The 8,019-nt window shown below is 51.7% G+C and overlaps 1 non-coding gene and 1 pseudogene across 1 annotated transcript; both read right to left on the reverse strand.

Moving 5' to 3' along the window:
- Positions 1-5,143: 5,143 nt before the first annotated feature.
- The window catches only part of LOC142303068 (eukaryotic initiation factor 4A-I-like), a 34,132-nt pseudogene continuing 31,256 nt past the window's right edge, over positions 5,144-8,019 (reverse strand).
- Positions 7,457-7,595, reverse strand: LOC142304888 (small nucleolar RNA SNORD10). The gene has a single exon (XR_012753531.1). It is a non-coding gene; the product is annotated as a small nucleolar RNA SNORD10 (small nucleolar RNA).

The following is an 8,019-nucleotide window of genomic DNA, read 5'->3' on the forward strand; positions in this document are numbered from 1 at the left end:
GGGTAATTACCGCGTCTCATACAAATGACGTCCATACACGTGCGAGCTATTTCCGGTTTGTGTCGGCGCATGGTACTGATTCTGCTTCCCTCATTACAAGGGACTTCCGGACTGCGCGCGCTGACCCGCAAGCGTCATCACGCTCTAGGTCACATGATGCGCGCACGTCATGAAGTCCGAGGGGCAGAAAACAGTACATGCGCACTGCCGGATTAGTATAATCTATCTATCGCTGTGCATTTACCGCCACGTATAGAGGCACATATATAGATCAATGAAAGCAGTGGGTTTGGCTCCTTTTTGTGATTCCATCTCCCCCTTAATTCCTTTCCTTTTTCCTTTTCTCCCGTTTCCCCCCCCCCCTTTCCCTCATCCATGTCCTCCCCCCATCTTCCTTTTCCCTCCTCTCTTTCCCCCCCCCCTCCCCCTCCCCTTCTTTCCTCTCTCTCCCTCCATGGTTTGTTATGTGAGTAACATATGTAGTGGAAGGGTAATATCTCCGAATGAAAATTTATAAATCCTGATATAGAGATTGATGGATATGTTGGCTCATTAATAGGCAGGAATAAGATTGTGTATACCTGCAAGACTCTGTGGTGGTTTTAAGGTGTGGGTTATGTTTTTAAGTGTCTTTTGTAATTGGTTTTAATTCACCTTATTTATTTTTCCAGCCAAGGAACTGATGCTATACACTGCATATAACTGACGAGAATAGGTTGATGCATAATAGGATGAATCTATAAGATCGGAGGTGATGTTGAGACCTTGAGGAACAACAATAACAAGGACTAACTAAGAAATAAGCGACGAGGAGAGAACTGTCGAAATACAATAATATAATGTTTCATACATGTGAGATATTGCTGTAATATTTAATATTTGTTATATGAGTGTAGCTGTATTTGAATAAATGATATTGTAGTTACCATAAGAGAATTGAAAGTTACACCAGAAATAATGCTTGTAAAATGTCTGATGTAAGGTGGATAATTTTTTCCGGATTAAATCCATGAGACTATATTTAATGCTTATTTTGAGGATTGTTGATAATATATTTATATATGATAAGGTTCAGTGGTGGTAATCTGTAGATTGTCCTGTTTTGGTTGAGATCTGTAGTGTACAGGAGGATCGAGGATGCAGCCCTTAGAATTAAATAAACTTAATGTTTCGTTATAACAGGGTTTGATATACAGTGATAATTTTCGATACTGCATTGGCCACCCTCCGTATAATGTAGATCTCTAATGCAGTGTTATACTTTAAATCTATATATGTGCCTCTATACGTGGCGGTAAATGCACAGCGATAGATAGATTATACTAATCCGGCAGTGCGCATGTACTGTTTTCTGCCCCTCGGACTTCATGACGTGCGCGCATCATGTGACCTAGAGCGTGATGACGCTTGCGGGTCAGCGCGCGCAGTCCGGAAGTCCCTTGTAATGAGGGAAGCAGAATCAGTACCATGCGCCGACACAAACCGGAAATAGCTCGCACGTGTATGGACGTCATTTGTATGAGACGCGGTAATTACCCGGCTGGTTTGCACTATATAAGCACGGACGTTCCCCACCCTGACACGCCCCCTTTTGAGAAAGCAGCGGCGAAACGTACGTCAGGGGTGGCGGGGTGCATGACCAGACGAATCAGTCAATGTAAGTATCTATTCTACAACTCTACCTGTTGAATATGTAATGCAAGTACCTTGTTGTGTAACGGTTGTTATCTCTGGTTGCCCTGGTATACATTTTACTACCTATTTGGCATTGATGCCTGTGCATCATCAGCGTGATTCTGTGGGAGTTCAGTGTAAATCGAAGACGGAGACACAGCAGCTGAGTGGCAGTCCATACAAGTCAGTGGATGCTGATTTAATGTATTGATGGACAGCTCAGCTGTATGTGTGACAGCCCCAAATTTAATGTTAGGGGGTTTGTCTTTATGATTTACCTCATTTTCACGCTGATGAAGGCAAATAAGGTCTAGGTGTTTATGTATTGGGCAGCAATATTTATATAAGCACTGAAAGCAGCCATATATGTCATAATGATTAATTGAGGACTGCTTTCAATTATTTCTTATTACACACTTAGTACTGTTTACAATTATTCCTTGTTATATTCTGTCAGTTGATATAAACAGACATTGGATATAATTTCATGACTTAAATAAGCATTTATGTATAAATATTGAGTACAATTATCCGGTGTTTTTGGATTCAATCTGATATGTTATATATGTATACATAGGATTGATATGACATGTAGACAATCTGGAATCTTGCGCCCCCCTGGTGGCTCTCTTGTTTGAAAGTGTAATTTTAAGTTTATTAATAATAAAATAATTTTCATAGATAATATTGTGTGAACTCACTTCATTCTTGGCCGATAATTCGATGTCAAGTCTGCATGTATATAATGGCTACCGGCGTCCTGGGGAGCTGCAAGCCTGGGGGCGGGCCTAGGGCGTGCACAGAGAAAAAGCGCGAAGCCTGTGTCCTACTGTGCTCAGTGAGAGGGCTGGAGCATGTAAATCGTGCTCCAGCCCTCGGCGCTGCCGATTGAACAACGTCTCTCCCCTACCCTGATTGACAGGGTGGGGGGCGTTAACGAAGCGGAGCTAGGCCGCAGAAAGCCGGGGACTAAAGTTAGAAGCGCCGCCGCCGTAAAAGCGCGGTCGGCGCGTCCCCGGCGCACTACAAGTCGCAGCTGCGCCGCCGCTCCAGGGGCGGTCGGCGCGGCGATCCACACACAAAGTCCCCCAGTAATCTGCGGGGACTATAAGCCCAGCGCACAGCGCTACAGTCCCCGGCGCACTAGCACACCCAGCAAGCCTGGGGTGTGCGTGGCCTGCCATACGGGGACACAGAGTACCTGAAAGTTGCAGGGCCATGTCCCTGAACGGCACTCCCGCTCCACATCCAGCAGGTTCTATGGGTCTGTGGATGGAGCCCGGCCTCAGGGCTTGGTGGCCGGTAAGATCCCACTTCCTCAGAGCCCCTCAGGGGGATGGGGAAGGAAAACAGCATGTGGGCTCCAGCCTCCGTACCCGCAATGGGTACCTCAACCTTACAAACCACAAGTGGGGTGAGAAGGGAGCATGCTGGGGGCCCCATATGGGCCCTCTTTTCTTCCATCCGATATAGTCAGCAGCTACTGCTGACTAAACAGTGGAGCTATGCGTGGATGTTTGACCTCCTTCGCACAAAGCAGAAAACTGGTGAGCCAGTGATCCCACTGGGGGTGTATAGCCAGAAGGGGAGGGGCCTTACACTTTTTAGTGTAATTGCTTTGTGTGGCCTCCGGAGGCAGTGCTATACACCCAATCGTCTGGGTCTCCCAATGGAGCGCCGAAGAAAGTCACATTTTTAATTAAACTACATAAAAAAAAATAGAAAAAACTAAATCGTGAGCATTGGGGCACCTAATGTGTTTCGGACCACAAACCAAATAGACTGTGTTTCGGGGCGATTGCCCATTATGAGTGCAAAGTATGGTGTCTCGGAAAGGTGGATCCTAGTGTGTAGGCCTCAGTCATACAGAAGAGGGCGGAAGTGAGCTGTGATCTTTTGTGAATGGTGGCTCCTGATGTATAGAGGTGTTATCAGTCATTGTACAGGAGGAGGAGGTGAGCTGTGATAAATGGTGAATGGTGGATCCTGTATCTGATAATGAACTTGCCTTAAACCCCCTCTGTAAGGACAGGATGAGCGCTTCTTGGCCCTCACTAGCTACAAAGAATCTTACAAGTCACTTTTTTTAGATTGTGATCTTGCAAATTTTAATTAAAATCTACACAAACCTCCGATTCATCCAGATTCTCACGTCAGGTTCCTCCTTCCATCCCCGGATCGACCCTTGGAGAATCCTCGAGACTCTTCTGCACCAACTTTCCAAATCTTTGGAGAACGGTTGTTGGATTTGAGCTCCTCGTAACTGCTCGCTGTGGTGGTCTCCACCTCTTTGGTTCATGGTGCGGGGGGCACCGGACATGGTGGGCTCCACATCTCCATAGGTCAGAGGACTCGCTGGCACCCATTCATGGTGCGGGGGGCACCGGGACACACTGGGCTCTTCATCTCCAGAGGTCAGAGGACTCACCGGCACCCGTTCATGGTGCATCGGACACACTGTGCTCAGTATCTCCATAGGTCAGGACTCGTCGGCACCTGTTCATGGTGCGGTGCGGGGGGTACCGGACACACTGGGCTCCGCATCTCCATAGCTCGGAGGACTCGTCGGCACCTGTTCATGGTGCGGGGGGTACCGGGGCACACTGGGCTCCGCGTCTCCATAGCTCGGAGGACTCATCGGCGCCCGTTTTCGCACTTTCCCACTGTTGATCTTTGTGGTCAGACTTAAAGAGTCCAATGTCTGCCAGACACCGAGTCATTACTTCATCTAATTAGGATGATTCCGGACCGCCGTCACACAAGGGTCTGAGATCCGGACCAGTCCTGAAGTAGATTAGTATCGCTGTCTGATAACAGAGATCAGAGGACGGTGGTCATTACATTCCTGGAGAGCCGGCTGCATTAGTAACCACAAACACTGGAGTCACCGCCCTGAGAACCGGTCACAAGACGACGACAAACCAGTGCAACCGCTCCTCTAACCAGTACGAGTCAGTGAGCTGTCCACCATGCTGCACCCTGCAGGACATCCGGAGACACGAGGCGACGCCACTCTTTTCCCCCAATAGATTAGTATTACGATACCGGGAGTAGAGTGCTGGCCCCTCGGCCTGCGGACCACGTCTCACCGGGCACAGCCCGGCCCCCGGCATCACCCATTTCCCACCAAAAACAGCACTAAAAGGAAAGTAGGGGAGGGGGTGTTAGCAGGGCCAAGGTGGGGGGGGGGAGGGAATTGATGAGGGTGGGGGGAAAGTACGAGACAAAGTATTTTGCAAAAAAACAGGCTTTTATTTAATAAATACTATACAGAGCAAATAAGATTCCAACAATTGGTTCTTTTGGAAAATTTTGTAAAAAAAAAAAATAAATAAAAAAAATTTGAAATATCCAAATTGAGTTCCAATTTATGGGGGGAGGGGCGGGGGGCGTTTGGTCCACTGATTTGGTGGGAAAGATAAGGGAGGATTAGTGTTCACTATTATGGAAGAAAACACGAGTACAAGGATTTACGGCCACAAAAACCTCAAAATAACATTTATTTTCAAACAAAAAAGGAATATAAATCATTTAATGGCATACAGGGGAGGGGGTGAGCTGTGCCGCCCGGCCCCCGCGGGCCTGATGGGGCCGCACACGGGGCACAGGCTATTTTTTGTATTTTCCATTATACTTTTTTTTTCTGGTTTTTATTTTTTCTCCCCTTTGGGGGGGTCTAGATCAGGTCGGCCACGTTCATTGGCATCTCCTCGATGGTTGTGTTGTAAATGTCTCAATGTCCTTTAGTGTGCGCTTGTCTTCTTCAGTCACCATGTTGATTGCGACTCCTTTCCTTCCAAAACGTCCTCCACGACCGATCCTTGCAGCAGAGAGGCGGGAGGTGAGTACGGAGGCGTCGCCAGCCACTATCGGGCGGGGGTGGGAGATTGCAGTGCCGGACGCTATTGGGGGTCGTGTCGGCCATGTTTAAGTTGCGAGAAGCTACAGAGAGCGACAATCGCGGTGGAGCATGGACCATTCATCTGCCACGTGCCTGCATTCTGCACTCAGCATGGCGGCTGCGCAGAGAGGGAATACACGTGGCGGCAGGGGGAAGGGGGCACAGCATAGGGCAGAGGAGCGCGAGAGAGAGGCGCACGCAAGGGCAGAGGAGCGAGAGAGAGAGGCGCACGCAAGGGCAGAGGAGCGAGAGAGAGAGGCGCACGCAAGGGCAGAGGAGCGAGAGAGAGAGGCGCACGCAAGGGCAGAGGAGCGAGAGAGAGAGGCGCACGCAAGGGCAGAGGAGCGAGAGAGAGGCGCACGCAAGGGCAGAGGAGCGAGAGAGAGAGGCGCACGCAAGGCAGAGGAGCGAGAGAGAGAGGCGCACGCAAGGGCAGAGGAGCGAGAGAGAGAGGCGCGCAAGGCAGAGGAGCGAGAGAGAGAGGCGCGCAAGGGCAGAGGAGCGAGAGAGAGAGGCGCGCAAGGGCAGAGGAGCGAGAGAGAGAGGTGCGCAAGGGCAGGGACTCACCTGTGAATGTAGTTCTCTCTGTTTGTTGGCAAGTCGTAGTTAATGACCAGGGAGACCTGCTGCACATCGATGCCTCGGGCCTGCACAGAAGACGGCAGCATTAGGAGGAGCCCGTTAGTGCAGCGTGGGAACCGTACACAAGGCTAGGAGAGAAGGCACTCACCAGCAGATCCGTAGTGATGAGGACGCGGCTGGAGCCGGAGCGGAACTCCCTCATGATCACGTCTCGCTCTTTTTGGTCCATGTCCCCGTGCTGAGGAGGAGGGAGAGGAGGAGGAGGATTAGGGGCTGTGCACACCAGAGGATTTGGTTATAGATTTCTGCATTTCTTAGCAGGAAACACACTTCAACGGAACTCAATAGGTGAAAAATACAGAAATCTGCACCAAAGGTAAGGAGAAAACGGCACAGTGCGCACACAGCCCTGGCGCAAGAGCACGCGGGCGGCACAGTGCGCACACAGCCCTGGCGCAAGACCACGCGGGGCGGCACAGTGCGCACACAGCCTGGCGCAAGACCACGCGGGCGGCACAGTGCGCACACAGCCCTGGCGCAAGACCACGCAGGCGGCACAGTGCGCACACAGCCCTGGCGTACAAGGAGCATGTGCCCATAGCATGAACCAGCGACAGCCACAAGCGCTGCACTGGGATGAATATGGGGCGCCTTATCTACCCCCGCCAGATATAAGAACACCGTCACAGGACGGGCCCTTGCCCAGTGACCGGGGAGAGCAGCAGTACCGGCGGCGGCACTCACCAGCGCAGACACGGTGAAGTCGCGGGCGTGCATCTTCTCCGTCAGCCAGTCCACCTTCCGGCGGGTGTTTATGAAGATGACGGCTTGTGTGATGGTGAGGGTCTCGGTACAAGTCGCACAGAGTGTCCAGCTTCCACTCCTGCAGAGATAAGGGGTACAGGTGAGTCCGGGGGTCTCGGCCATCACATCAGTGTGCCCACAGCATGAACCAGCCGACAGTCACGACAGCTGCGCTGGGATGAATATGGGGGTCTCTCTGCCCCCGTCAGATGTAGGAGCACACGCCACGCGGCGCGTCCCTGCCCAGTGACGGGGGCGGCGCAGCCTTCTGCACAGCACTCACCTCCCGCTCCCACGTTGACGTAGAACTGCCGGATGCCCTCCAGGGTCAGCTCCTCCTTCTTGACCAGGATGCGGATCGGGTCCCTCATGAACTTCTTGGTGACTCCAGCACGTCTGAGGGCATTGTGGCGGAGAGTAGCACCACCTGGGGGACAGGGCAGGCGTTACGCCGGGCGGACGGCACATCATCGGCCCTCGTAGCATCGCACCGTCAGTTCTCAGATACAAGTGTGTGATCATATTTCCCAGGATCCTCTGCTGCAGACACGTCTGACCTGCAGAACGCAGGGGCAGAGCGCTGCGGCGCAGGGACCCGGCATCAGATGACACGCATGGGATATCATCATGAACTGCCCGCACCGTGGTGTCCGGCGCCCCCCGATGGCCGCCTCACCTGAGCGTTACTGCTCAGCTTCTGAAAGATGTCGTAGATCTGATCCTTGAACCCTCGCTCAGCATCTCGTCCGCCTCGTCCAGCACAAACATCTTTATGTACTTGGGAGCTGTAGAGAAAACACTACAATCAGGGCGGCAACGAACTACAAGTCCCAGCATCCCGGCGGTGCCTGATGAAGACGTGTCCCCATAGCATGAACCAGCGAACAGTCACAGCGGCTGTGCTGGGATGAATATGGGGTGGGTCACTCTGCCCCCGCCAGATATAAGACCACACGTCACGCGACGCGTCCTTGCCCAGTGACGGGGGGTGTAGCCGGAGGGTCGGACAGGAGGTACTCACAGAGGTATCGCCTGTTCAACATGTCGAACACTCCTGC

The sequence above is a fragment of the Anomaloglossus baeobatrachus genome, chromosome 4 (assembly GCF_048569485.1).
Source record: "Anomaloglossus baeobatrachus isolate aAnoBae1 chromosome 4, aAnoBae1.hap1, whole genome shotgun sequence".
Taxonomy (NCBI): Eukaryota; Metazoa; Chordata; class Amphibia; order Anura; family Aromobatidae; genus Anomaloglossus; species Anomaloglossus baeobatrachus.